At 36.3% G+C, this 14,674-nt stretch overlaps 1 long non-coding RNA gene across 1 annotated transcript in view; it reads left to right on the top strand.

The window, feature by feature from the left end:
- Positions 1-14,288, top strand: part of LOC143685943 (uncharacterized) — a 141,200-nt gene extending 126,912 nt beyond the window's left edge. Inside the window, exon 3 of the long non-coding RNA XR_013176809.1 lies at positions 14,106-14,288. This is a non-coding gene — a long non-coding RNA (uncharacterized LOC143685943). The remainder of the gene's footprint in view (positions 1-14,105) is intronic.
- Positions 14,289-14,674: the final 386 nt, after the last annotated feature.

The following is a 14,674-nucleotide window of genomic DNA, read 5'->3' as shown; positions in this document are numbered from 1 at the left end:
GCCAATATTAAAATACATGAACAAGGTCTGCTTCAACTGCCATAAATTTTACCTTTCCTTATCCTCCTTGAACATGTATTTGCACTCTGCTTCTCTTACAGAATTGAATCCTAATACATATTTTATGCTTGAAACATTTTATAGATCATACTATTATATTTCTCTGCTATAAAAATATTTTACTAAAATTTATTTTTTTAATTTCCTATGAGCATTAGGCTATAAATGTTAAATAATTCTTTCTATATTGAGTTATAATAATTATAACTAAATAAATAATTGAACAAAATGGCACAAGTATATTAGAGATTTTAAAAAATTATTAAATATTTAATGTGTAATTTTATTAAAAATTGACCTCTTAATGAAGTAAATAGGCTTTTTTCAAGGTACTTAAGTATCTGTGGAAAATAATACTTGAGTAAAAAATGTTTTTTGTTTGTTTTTTACTCTTTCTGAAATACAAGCTTCCAAAACCAAAAAGACTAAATAGTGGTATGCTATTAATAATTATTCCTAATTATCCGGCAGTGGGCAACTCAATTAAGTCCTCCTTCAATTTTGTTAATAATGAGGAATTTGAAGCCCCCTCTCTTGCTCATTTTTTTTTAATTCAGACATTATAATAACTCATTTTCTAAATTTAGGAGAGAAATACAAAGAAGGCTTTACTAAGACTTATAAAATGGTCCTTCATTACACCTTTGTCTCTTTCATCTAGAGGCACCTGATTCAATATAATGTAGTTAGAAAGAATTGAGAAAATTTCAAAACGTTTACAACAAAATATTACTGATAATTTCATAAGTATATTTCATAAATATACTTTCATCAAAACTCTGATGCTTCATTCTTAGTTCATACAGTTTATGGAAACAGTCTTCATAAAACAGATATGTAATTATTTCTTTAGCCCTGCCTACAGGCTAATGTACCAATTAGCTGAGTAACCCCTCTGATTAATTGGTGCCTATGTGATACTAAATACTATGCCTCATTTACCTAATCATCAAACCAGCACACACTATCAGTCATACCCAAACTAACATATTAGATAAGACCATGTTGCTTCTCTGAGAGAGATGGAGAGAGGCAGAGAAAGGAAAAAGAGGAGGAGGAGGAATACGAAAAAGAAGGAGAGGAAGGAAAAATAGAAAGAGAAGACGGGAAAGAAGTGGAGAAGATGAAGAGAAGATATTGAGAATAGTAGGATAGGTGAAGGGAAGGAAAGAAAAGAATGAAGAGAAAGAGGAGTTAGGAAATATAGATTCACTTTGAGTTTGGCATCCAGATTAAATGTTACCTTCAATATTTCTTAATAATGCTTTCTTTGCTTTGATCACACAGTATTCTCTCCCATGAAGATGCATTTTTAGGCCATTGTTTGGAGAAGGAAAATTTTGAGGTTGTTAAGCTAAAACAGTCATCATTATTTGTATGTGAATTCAGAAAATAAAGCATGACAAAATACCCCATTTATGATGCTGTACATAGATTTTAGCAGAAATATGTACAAGGGAACCTTCTTGATACCTTGATAAAAAATTATTTTCCAAGTACAGTAACTTTTGTTTTATGTTATCTTTTGTTTAATGTTTCCAAAATATGAATATTTCCAAAATAATCCATTAAACAAAAGATAAAAACATTTTTTGTTTAATGTTTCCAAAATAATGAACCATAGTAAGCTTCAGGATGAGTGAGAGATGTGTCTTATTTTGTAAAGTGGAAAAAGGATTCTCATAAAAATGGAAATGGGGAGTATGAGCAAGAGGACCTGACCGATGCCTCAACAGTAGATGTATTTTGGCAGATCCAGTTTTATTTTTGCAATTGGCAGATACAATTTTTTAAAGAGCCTTATGGATAGTGAAGATCTAGAATTATTTCTAATTAATTAATTAATAATTTTTTTTCCTATGGCCATATACCCCTTGGTAAGAAATGTTTGTCACAATGGAAAATTCGTATTTTGAGGACACTATATGCTCCAAGTTATCATTTTCCATACTTGCTGCTTCTCCTCAACTTATATTTTGGCTCCTCCTCCTCTCCTGCTATTCACTTCTAAATGTTGTAATTATCATCTTTTTGACCTGGGTTCTATTCACTATCTATATTCTCTCTCTATGAGGTTACATCCAGTTAAAGGTTTAAAATATTATCTATATGCCAATAATATCCTAACATATATCCTCAGATCTGGTCTCTGCAGTAAGCTCCAAAATCTTTTATATCCACGTGCCTACTTTGCCTTTCCATTTGCTGGTTAGTAAGCATTTCAAAATCAACACGTTCATAATGAAACTCAGATCTCTTTTCAACCCAAGCCTCTTCCTCCCCCATGTCATTGTCATCACAGTTTCATCGAAACTCTAAGAGTTTCCTTAATTCCTTTCTTTTCCTGACCTCCAAAATGCAATGTATTAGCAAGCCTTAATGACTCTATTTCAAAATATATCTCTGGCATTTTCCCCATCTTCACTCCTATCTTCTTAGCCCAACACACTGTCACCTCTCACAGCCTCCTATCTGGATCTGCTTCCACTCTTGTCTCCCTACTACCTATCCTTAGCCAGAGTGATCTTTTCTTAAAAAAGCATGATCAGGTCATGAAAATTCCTTGCTTAGAACCTTCTAATGTTCTTCATCATACTTTAATATGAAATACAAAACTCTAATAGAAACCTCCAAGTCCCTACATGACCTAGCTTCTGCCCTCCTTGCTAGTCTAATATCAGCATTCTCACTCTCGTTCTAGACATTCTGTCTACATATACTTTCTGTTCTTTATACACATCAAGCTCATTCCACTCTTAGAATTCACACTTGCTGGTTCCTATGCCTGAATGACTCCAAATGGTCCCTTCCCATCCCCCACATTTTCATTTTCTATTCTCCAACTTTACTTTTCCTTATATATCAGAGAGTGGGTTATGTTTCATAGGTATCATCTCCAGAATCGTGAATTTGTTTTGTCTTTTTGCTCACTGATGTTTCCCCAGTACTTATAGAACCTGGTATACAGTTTGGTATATGATAGCTATTTTTGGAATAAATTTGATGAACTAATGAATGAATTTGTTTAGCTGTGTAATCTATCCTCCACTAGATGTAAAATGGAAGGGACTTTTGTCTATTTTGTATATATATCCTTAGCTCTCAGAGCAGTACTTGGCACCATTAAAGGAATAAATAAATAGGAATAATCATCATAACTTTTAATATTTATAAAGTCCAGGCAATGTTCTAAGTGAATTACCTTATTTCATCTTTACAACATTGTAAGATAGGTCCAAAGGTCCAATCCCCATAGGCAGATGAGAAAATAGGGTTATGGTGTTAGTAAGTGTTTGAAGAGCAAATTGAACTCAGAGCTGTCTTTATTCCATAATCAAGCTTTTAAGAACTTTCTAACATAATAAAGTTTAAGTGTTGGTGATTGGTTGTTTAGTTTTAGGGAGATCATGCTGGTGGGAGAAAGAATAGACTGTGGGGGTGGTAATACAAGGTGTCAGAAATACCAGTTAGGAGGCTATTACAGTAGCCCAAGCAACAGAAAATGAGACTGAAATGAGGTAATATTCTCTCCTGATGGAAATGCATTCAGCCTAATAGCACCCTCAAAAACTCAAGAGTGTCAAGTTTATGTTATCAATTGATCACTCATCTGTTGCTCTTAGACGTAGTCTGGGCCACTGTTCAATCAAAATTCTATTTCTCTATTACGTGAAATCTTATCCATCTCCACAGGTGGAAACATGACATCTCTATGGGCAATGCCAAACCCATCATCTCTAAGGTATCATTCTTTTATTGCAATGTTTAAAGATTTATTTAGCCTTCACAACTGCTTTTGCCCTCTTCCTTTCATGAAGACTAGGTGCTGTTTTTAGTGCCCAGTCAACATAATTCAATTTTGATTCAACTCTCCTCACTATCAAATACCAAAAATAAAACTAAACATCCAAACAAAAGAGAACATACTTCCTCCTGAAATAATCACCAACCAGGCTCAGATGCTAGTCTCAGTAATTCTCTCTCCTTTTCCTATTTTGACTTGTCTGAACCTATATTCCAGTTATTGTAGAAAATCATTCATTACCCATTAGGGAATTTTTAGCTGGCCCATAATGAATAGAACTTTCCTGTAATGCAACACTAAACTCAAATCTAATAAAAATTGGCGGGCCGCGGTGGCTCAGCGGGCAAAGTGCTTGCCTGCTATGCCGGAGGACCTCGGTTCGATTCCCGGCCCCAGCCCATGTAACAAAAAACGGAAAAACAAAATACAATAAAACAAGAAAATGTTTAAAGATGTTTCCCTTTCTTCCTTCCTTCCTTCCTTCTATCCTTCCTTCCTTCTCTCTGTCTTTCCTTTAAAAAAAAAAATAAAAAAAAAATAAAAAAAAAAAATTATTTCCAGGACTTGCTTGGATTATCTCCAACTCCCTTTAGGAAAGAATGCTTAGTTTTCACATCATCAACCTGATCAGAAAGACAAACCCTGGATTAAAACTACAGATATTTATCATTGGTGCTCCATTGTTATAGTTGTCTAATTATAGATTCCAATAAGCATTTGTCTATTTGTATATTTGTATTACCCACTGTGGCAGATTGAATTAAGTATCCCAGAAAAACATGTTCTTAATCTTAATCCTATTACTAGAGACCTTAAAGAAAAACCACAGAGAGACAACCACAAAGACTAGAAACCAGGAGTCAATGGAATCCAGAAGAGAAAGAAGAAACCACCATGTGATGTAAAAGAAGTTATGCCAAAGATCACTGGCAGCCAACCCCAGAATACAGTCATTGGGGAGAAAGCATTGCTTTACTGATACCTCAATTTTGGACTTCTCCTGGCCTCAAAACAATGGGCTAACAATTTCCCATGGTTTAAGCCAACCCATTGTATGGTATTTCTTTTAGCAGCCAGGAAACTAAAGTATCCATTTTTATCATATTGTCACATTGATTGCACTTTAATTATGGCCCCTTACAAACAAGAAATGAAGTTTATTTATTATAGAATCACATGCTAATATAATAGTTAAATATCCTAACTAGGATCATAGTCGAAACATATAAAAGCCCAGGACAAAATGCTTTAATTGAATCACAAAGCAGGAAAGCTGTAATCCTATAAATCAGTCTAAGGAATGTGACATGCTGAGAATGCGTTTCTGGAACTTTTTAATTGCATTACACAGCAGGCATCATAAGTCTATAAAATGGGATGTATTTCTTATAAGCAATCATGTTGTATTATTTAAAATGCCATGCTGGTAATACTAGGTTTTGATCTCTATAGTCCCTACAAATCCTTAAGGCTTGTAAAAATGTCTATGTAAGCAAAAGGACAAACAGTTATCACCATTGGGTAAAGTGTGTTGCTAAGTTCAAGGGCCCAAATTCAGTGGAAAGATGTGTTTTAGAGCAAGACAGAACTGTGTCCAAACCTCAGTCTGTTACTTTCTAGCACGTGTCATTGGACATTATTTTCCCTGTTCAGTTAGAACCAACCCTAGAATTTTCATATAAGTGGTACATGAGATAACAATCTGGTAGAAAGGAAAAACTAAGGAATTGCCTTAAAGCTATCTTTGCATGGCAAATGTGTATGTTTTTTACTTACATTATAGGTTCATTTTGTACATCTTGATGGAAAATACGATATGTTAGATATAGTTGAATCATTCAGTTTTTCAGCCATCTTTAGCTCTAAAGGTTTTACCACCCAGAGAAGGGAGATTGTAGTAGGAGTTATATTAAATAATATGCTCTGTACCTGTCATAGTATATAAGATCAGCAAAGTGTTGCCTCTTTCCCTTCTCCTCCTCCTCTTCTCTCATAGTCCTCAGTTCAGGCACCAGGTGAGTCCATCACATTAGCTCTCTCCCCTGCCCGAGCACATATTGCTTTGTCCACCATCCATGTTGGAACTCATGACGCTAGTCACCAAGGCAATGTGATCACGGTGAGAGGATGGATTCCTTACTCCATTGATAAAACTATTAAGGATTGTGGACCTTGGGCAGAAATTCTTAAGTAAAGAATATCACATTTATGGAGTCCATATTAAAGTTTTTTTCTCATATTGCTAATAATTTGGAAAATTAAATACAGGGCAAAAATCCCAAAGCAGTACCTAGATTTATCATTTTCATTCATTTGCGCCAATAAGCTAAGAGCTTCTTTGTTCAAACGTTGAATGGTATTGACAACGTTTTCTGATACCCTAATAGCTATAACCAAAGGTCAATACTGAATAGGCCCTTTTAGAGTAACTTCCTCCTGGACTGCTTCATAATGAAACAATGACCTTTAAATGCATGACTCATCTGTGAGTTCCAAAGCCAATAAACTTTCTTTCTAGTGGAATTGATCAAAATTCCTTGGCCATCGCTTCAGACAATGCTTATCAAAGTTTTGGCATCATTTGAAAATGGCAAATGAATTCAGACTGCTTTTGTCACAATAACATATGTCATGCATGTATATACAACTACATATGCAAATATACATATTGATATCTTACGGATGTAAATACATATATATATATCTCTTATGGACAAAATATACAAAAATCTTTCTAATGAAACTTATGGCCACTAATGAGTAGAATTAATGCCATCCTCACTTTCTTCTAAAGCACACTTTTCTCTCCATTTCTCTTAGAGATCTTCTTGTCCTGTTTTATATCCACCTTCAACACCATTGCCCCCTGGATATTTCCTCTGTTAATTTTGCTCTTTCTCATACCAGATAGAATTCGACTCTCCTTCCTCTATGCTCCCACAAAGATCTGCAATTGCAGTTACAGTACTTATCACATCGTACTTTAATTGCTTACAGATCCTTCCTCCCAAGGGTTATGTTCTCTTGAAAGGGGCCATTTGATCACTATGCATTTGTTTACTGTATTCTAGGGATAAGGCATTCTGTTAGGCACTGATCCCTGTATTCACATATCTTAGAGCCTCATGGAAGAGAAAAATGTTAATTAAATTATCACATATTCATGATAAAAGTACAACTCCAATTAGTGCCACTGCTATAGAAAGAGATTTTTTATGAATACATAAAAAAGATAAATTAAACCTAGTTACAAGTATCATGGAAGACTTCTCTGGATAAGAGACAACTGAGTAGAAATGTGAAGGGTTGGTGGGCTTTAGACAGGTTAAGAGGAAGGAGAGGCTTGTTTTATGGGCCTAGAAGTCTTATTTAATTGTATTGTTTAGTGATATAAAATGCATACATGCATACACAGATACACACCCATATACAGACATATACATGCATGCATCCAAACTTACATACAAATATACACATACTATATCACAGGGTTATGCATGAATAACTTGACTCAAGTATTTTGAAATATAGAGTATGCAGGAGATACATATGTGCTTGGCCCTTCTCTGTTTGCCTACGTCTGTACTGAATAGCTCTAGTGAAGCTTGGCCTCTTCCCACCTCAAGCACACATCTCTTTATTTCTGGACACCAGGGTTTTCCTTAGTTACCAGGAATTTGACAAACACAGGTAGAGAAACATTGGAAGTTCTGAATTGAATGCCACCCCCAAAATCAACCCTTACCAAAGGAGTGACAGGAGCTGGTAGCTGCTTCCCCAGCACTTGGTAGGATAGTTCTGAGGCACGTTCTACCCAGTTGCTCAGAGAGTCCCCATGCAATTGTGCCTACCTGCTTATTCAGCATCCTTTACTGTCTTCACCCTTTCTAATACTGCTATCCCCACTCCCCTACATGTGCTCTCTGGGATGTCCTGCCAGATGAACAACCTGTGCACCTTGGGGTTTGCTTTGGGGGGACCCAAACGAAGACAAGGAGATGACCACAATTCAGGGCACATCAGCAAATACAAATGTTTGTCACACACACACTGCAAACATTATTTTTACTACCTTGAGCATTGGCAGCACTATAATCGCAACTAGTATTAATCATTGATTAACTTTTGCACAGGGATTTATCTTCATTGCCATGTTAATCTGGCAAATTGCCTTTTCCTTCACAGCCTAGTCAGTGTTTTTCTCTGTCCTCTGATCAACTCTGAGCCATCAGGTATGGGTAGCTGCCTTGAACTGTGCTTCCCAGGCTGTCCTTGGCATAGGCCAGGTGGAACCTGAGCTGGGTTGGGCAAAGAAAGAACGGGCTGTAAGACACCGAGTGGTTTTCAGAAGAGAGTTTTCTTTTATCTGAAGCCATTATGTGTGATTTCGCTGGCGAGGTTTACCATAGGTGGCTTTGTTCCCCCAGACTATGATTCTGGCAGTGGCAAAGTGGAATTAGTACAGATCATAATAGGCCTTTTTTTTCTGGGAGATGAGGGACAGGAAGGACTAAATTCCTGATATAATATCATTCCTCCCTGACATGATGAGAGTAAGCTCTAACTGCTTAGGAGACATTAGCAATTTTTCCTGTGAGTTCCTCCCCAGCTCCCCCCGAAAAAGGAAAACATATACCCAAATTTGCACTCTGAGAAGTTTATGTCTAGTAAGTTAAAGTTAATTAATTTTTCCTTTTCATGTAATCAAATTCACCATTCTTTGAGTGCCTGTTCTGTGCTAATCACTGTGCATGAGGCTTTTCCTAGTTATTTCATTTAATTATACTTTAGCTATATGATAGAGGCAACCCCATGCAACATTACAGATGGAGAAACCAAGCCTCAAAAAGTTGGATTGCTATAGCAGCTGGCAATAACAACGTCATTGTAAACCTAGGGCTCTTTCTAGCGCTTCATGATACATTAGATTTCAAGAGATGTGGTCTGATGAAAAATCAATATCCAACACAGTTAAATTCTCCCTGATACAGGCTCTTGGAAAATTGTGTCTCTTCTTAATTATTCTCTTTATATTCTGTTAGAGATAATAACTCTTAAAATGGCATCTTGCACAAGGATGATGTAGTAAAACAAATGATGTAATTTATTCTCTCATGTTCTTAACGTAGAACGTAGCAGCGTTGAATTTTACTAATGTAAAACCTACAATTTTTGCTATGAGAGTTAGTCACAGCAACAAGTACTGCTTAACCATAATATGTGAATATCAATTCCCAAATTATACAGACCTTCATACAGATAAATATATTTTTGTTCTTCCTCCTCATTCTTTTCCCCCAAACAGTTTCAGTAGGTTCAGAAGGTAATAATTGTGTCTAAATATCGTGATATGACTAGATTTATAATTAAGTACTAAATTATAGTTACATAAAATATATAACATCTTGTTTATTGAGATTCGTGCAGTGTGCTCTGTAGAATTTCATGGCATTAGGACCCCAAGACAATAATATGTTATTCAGAATACCACTGTGTTCATTTGCTCAAATATACAGCATTTTCTAGAACTCAAATTTGACATTTATTTTCCTGCATTTAGTTTGAAATATGCAAGATCTCTGAGCAGAGTATGTGAAATCCAATCTTAGAGATTCCTTTTCCTTACAGTTTTATTAATGTTTAAAGTGTGTATTAAAGCTTCCCAGAAATCTATTTTTAAAGCCTTCAATTCTTCTTTCATTACAGAAATAGGCAGCAGATTGCTGCACAAAGACCAAAATTAGAGTACTTTTGCTTGTTAGTAGAAGTGCAAGAGAAGTTTACTAACTTGTTCTTGTTAACCCTTACCGCCATTAGGAAGAAAAATCCTGGGGATAATTAAGAGAACTGGTTAATGAGTATGATCTGCCAATAAATTAAGGCCTGAAATAGCCAATTATCAGGCACAAGTCTATTTGGGAAATTGCATTTCTTTATTTCAGGATATAACATTTGGCAAGTGAAAAAGCTAAACCGTATTATGTATCTTTGTGAAAGGGATTTACTACCAAAAAGAATCAGTTCCAGATGGCTAGGCATTTTTGATATGTCCTTGAAGGTTTATCCATTGCTTTATTGGAAGAGCATGTTAGTTTTTAGCATCTAATTTTTAAATGGATGGCTAAAGAAGCTTTATGAGGAGGAGAACCTAGTAATACAAGAGACATTGTTTTGAATATCAAGGAAATTTCTAACACCAATAGAATTTTTAGTTAGTTACAAGTTTGCTGCATATTACAAAACCTTATAGGTTCACAAACTTGAGTCTTTAAGTTAAATTTTCAAAGTAGCTCAGCTTAGCTGAAATGTCCAGGACCCTTTGAGAACTTGTAATTTGATAAACTAAGCGATAAGGGCACAGTAGAGAAAATCTTTGATTCTCAGTAAGAAAGCCCTGAGTTCTAGTTTCATCTTGTTTACTAGAGATAGCACCTAAATCAAATCACTTATTCTATGCCTCAGTTGTCTTATCTGTGAGGTGGTGGAAATGATAGTACCTAATTCACGGGCTATTGTGAGAATAAAATAAGACAATGAACATAAAGTGCTTAGCACACAGTACCCTCTCAGTTGCAATTATTATTTTAACTCTTTATCATAATATTATCCTGGGGCAAGGAAGAGGTAGGGAGGTTGAGGACTGGTTCTTTCTCCAAGAGGTTCAAAAGGCCACGAACCAACAAATAACAGATACTCCTCTAATAGAGGGAAACAGTCCAATTTCCTAATGGTAAACTATAAACAAAAACAAATTTTTCAGCCATTTCAAATATAATGATCAATTGACTCAAGTGAAATGTTCAAATATTTACTTATAATGTGGCATTTACCAGTTGGCCTATGTATCCATTTATTAAAATCACATTTAACATATGTCAGTTTTTATTTATCACTCTCTTTTTTTTCCCAGTTTCACGTTTATCTTCAGTATGAAGGCTGTTGACACCACTATTATTATACTTTGAGTCATCTGACCAGTCTCTGGGGCACTATTTCCTCAACTGCACCCTATGTAGTTTGAGATATGGCACTTTTTTTTTAAACTTTTTTTAATTGTATAATATAACATATATCCAAAGCAAAGAAAGAAAAAAGCAATAATTTTCAGTTCACTCTTCAACAAGTAGTTACAGGACAGATCCCAGGGTTTGTCATGGGCTACCATACCATCACTTCAGATTTTTCCTTCTAGCTGCCCAGAATATAGGAGGCTAGAAGGAATACGTTTTTTTTTTTTTATCATCACAATTAACTTTTTTTTTCCTTTTTCATGACAAATGACATATATACAAAAAAGCAGTAAATTTTAAAGCACAGCACCACAATTAGTTGTGGAACAGATTCAGAATTTGGTATGGGTTATAATTCCACAATTTTAGGTTTTTACTTCTAGCTGCTCTAAGATACTGGAAACTAAAAGAAATATCAATTTAATGATTCAGCAATCATATTAGTTTGCTAAACCCTACCTTCTCTGTATAACTCCATCATCACCTTTGATTTTTCTAACCCACTCTTTAAGGGTATTTAGGCTATGCCCATTCTAACTTTTGCATGTTGGAAGGGACTGTCAATAATACAAGGTAAGATAGAACTAGCTGATGTTCTGGAGAGGCAGACCCTTCAAGGTTTCAGGGCTTCTCTGGTCCAGGAACCCATCTGAAGGTTGTAGGTTTCTGGAAAGTTACTCTAGTGCATGGAACCTTTGTAGAATCTTATAGATTGACCTAGGTGTTCTTTAGGATGAGCTGGAATGGTTTGGGTTGGGATTTGGCAAGTTATGATAGGTAGCAGTTTCTAACTGAAGCTTGCATAAGAGTGGCCTCCAGATTAGCCTTTTGACTCTATTTGAAATTTCTCGCCACTGATGCTTTATTAGTTACACTTTTTTCCCCCCGTTTGGTCAGGATGGAATTGTTGATCCCACGGTGCCAGAGCTAGACTCATCCCTGGGAGTCATCTCCCATCTTGCCAGGGAGATTTGCAGATATAGCACTCTTTAATACTATGATGAGACTATCCCTGGACAATTTATCTCAAATCATAATAGCACATTTACATTCTGTTAGGAATTTGTGGGTTTCCTCTGTCATGTATGTAGGTTTATATTTGTGATCATCAAATATAACCAATTACCTTGTTCCCTTTAAAGCAATGTTTTTCATGTGTGTTTTACAGTCTTGAGTGAGGTGTTTTGGGATAATCAGTTAAGTACTAAGAGATCAAGGAAGACTTCCCAGTGGAGGCAACATCTGAATTAAACTCTAAAAATGTGCATGTTTAGCAGAGAATGGTGACTTTAGTCCCCCAGGTACATTAATGAAAGGGAGACTAGCCAACGGACTATTGCACTAACCTAGGAGTGAACTGGGCAGAAAAGTTAAATCAAGTAGTCACATCAAAGAGTGAATCAAATAAACTGCATCAAAGAGAAAATGCAGTGGCTGATAGAATATAGGAGATGAAGGAAAGGTCATTACAGTCAAAAATTATTTGTGAAATGAATGAAGAAAAGATAAAAAATAAGTTTAAAGTTTCAAGACAGAAATGACACCCACTGCCAAAAGGCATTTATTCAGTGCTCCACTTTTTGGGAGATGAAATTCAAGATGCTATATTATCCAGAACAAATTTCCAGGGGGGTATTGGAAATAGGGAATTGGAGAATAAGAATAGTTAGGCATTCTGGATGGAAATTTAGATATGGGAATATTCTATGTGTGGAACATGTGCAAAAAAATTTTAGCTTGGCTAAGATTAATCTGTCTATATAATGTAGGGGTTAGATGCAGCTTTTTATTCTTTTTATGCTTGAATGATTGCACTACACTTATAGGAAACATCTATAGTACAATGAAAAGAACACTGGACTTGAAGTCAGGGAAAACTGATTTCATATCTTAGATCCCTCAGATATTAGTTATGTGACCTTTAGCAAGCTATTTAATTCTTCAGTCAATTTCTCTATTTATCGAACATAAAAATACCATCTCTTTCACAGGGTGATGTGAGAATTAGATGAGATCATATACCCAAATTACATAGCAAAGTGTAATAGCAAATAGCAAATTTGCCACATAGTAGATATTCAGTTAATGTTTCCGGAATCTTAATCTACAAGAAAAAAAAATTGTGAGAAATATCTGATTTTCCCCTGAAGGTCACTTTTTTTAACCACAGAAACCTAATTATAGCCAATGTAAGTGAGAAGAGAAAAGGGAAATATCAAGGACAGTAGAAGCATCTGGTCTGAATCAGAAGGTGCTCTGTGAATTTTATTGGATATTGTGATTACTGCATGAAACTACGGTTACGTCATGGTTATGCCTTCGCAGCCCTCCTTTTCTTGGTTACAGACATTGCTCCCTTTACCCATTGGATGGGACAGGATTCATGTTTGCCCAATTGTATACTTTCCTTTAATTTTTTGAAAGGTGCTAGATGAAAAGGCGGGTTTATTTTCTAATTGCTGAACTGGAAATATGTAAACCATTAGAAAAATGAAGCATTGCCTTGTCTGTGGAGATGTTCAAGAGTGGGATATTCTAGCAGTTTTGTAGTCTGAAAGAGGAAAGTGGAAAACGTTTGGCATTATCTGGGTTACAGGGGTAGATGTGGCATAAGAGGCCATTACCAGAGACACCTACAAAGTGCTTTGGGTGAGACCTCAAGCAGAAAGAGGGTAAGAGGCCTAAAGAGGAATTGATAAGATGATGGATACTCATAGTCCAGAACTGTGTCTAGATTCTCAGCACAAGGGAGCCAAGCAGGCTTGTTTGATAAACCAATCAGAGCACTAATGCTCGGAGTTCTGCCATGAGGGGCTGGCTTGGGATATTATTATTCCAGAAATGTCCTAAAGAGGCAGAGGTACTCAGTGAAAGATTTGCACATACCAAAGCCAACATTCAAGCAGCTTTACCTGGGACAGAGGGTAAGAGAAAAAAATGGGAATTCCTGGCGGATAGAGACCTGAACAGGAGGGCTTGTGGACAGCAGCTCCATGGGGGCTACTTTCAGCTGTGGAAAGAAAGAGAAGAGCTGTTCCCTGTAGCTCACAGGAACAGAGCTTCTCCAGGATTCAATCATGTCAGTCAAGTTTGTTGTTGGAACAGCTGAGTCAGAATCTCCTCTGGTGACTGTTGGGTCCAATCCCAACCTAGAAATGTGCATCTTGACAAATTCCGCAGGTAAATTTTAGGCGCACGGAAGTTTGATGACTCTTGTTTTATTGTTGCAGATAAAGGAAATGACCTGAGGGATAACTGGCAGGATATGTCCCTAATCTCTCCTCGTTTCTTCAAAAAAAGAGTGGGAGTTGGCATTCTCATCAGAAGCAAATTCAGAAATTGTTTCTGTAAAGGGTTTGCCGAAGTATTGTGCCCTCTGAAGAAGCATGGAACTTCCAGGGGATCAACTTGCTTTCTTCATTTGCCTTCATTTTCCTCATTCTGATCTAGCAACAAAAGTTGTCTTATTCTAGTTTCTTACCACTTCAGCCTAATTGGAATTGAGTGTCATACTTTTCTCAGATGAGCCTGGTCTACTGTCATTTATTTACACCTCAGAGGAATTATTACGTACCGTTCAACAGGCGACCTCAGGTTTTATCCACATGGACTCACTTTTAGCGATCAAAGCTCTGCTTGTTCTGGTACTTAATCTTCCCCTCTGTTTCTGCCCAGACCGGCACGTGATTCATTCCTCCTCTGTCATTCAGGAATAGTAGCCAGTCTAAGTGACATCCACCCCAGTCCCTAATTCTCCCTGCTCTGACAAGCTTTTCATAATAGTTCCCCCTTGCTCCAC

This window comes from Tamandua tetradactyla, chromosome 6, assembly GCF_023851605.1.
Source record: "Tamandua tetradactyla isolate mTamTet1 chromosome 6, mTamTet1.pri, whole genome shotgun sequence".
NCBI lineage: Eukaryota > Metazoa > Chordata > Mammalia > Pilosa > Myrmecophagidae > Tamandua > Tamandua tetradactyla.
Note: the sequence above shows the minus strand (reverse complement) of the source record. Positions and strands in the feature narration are given on the sequence as shown.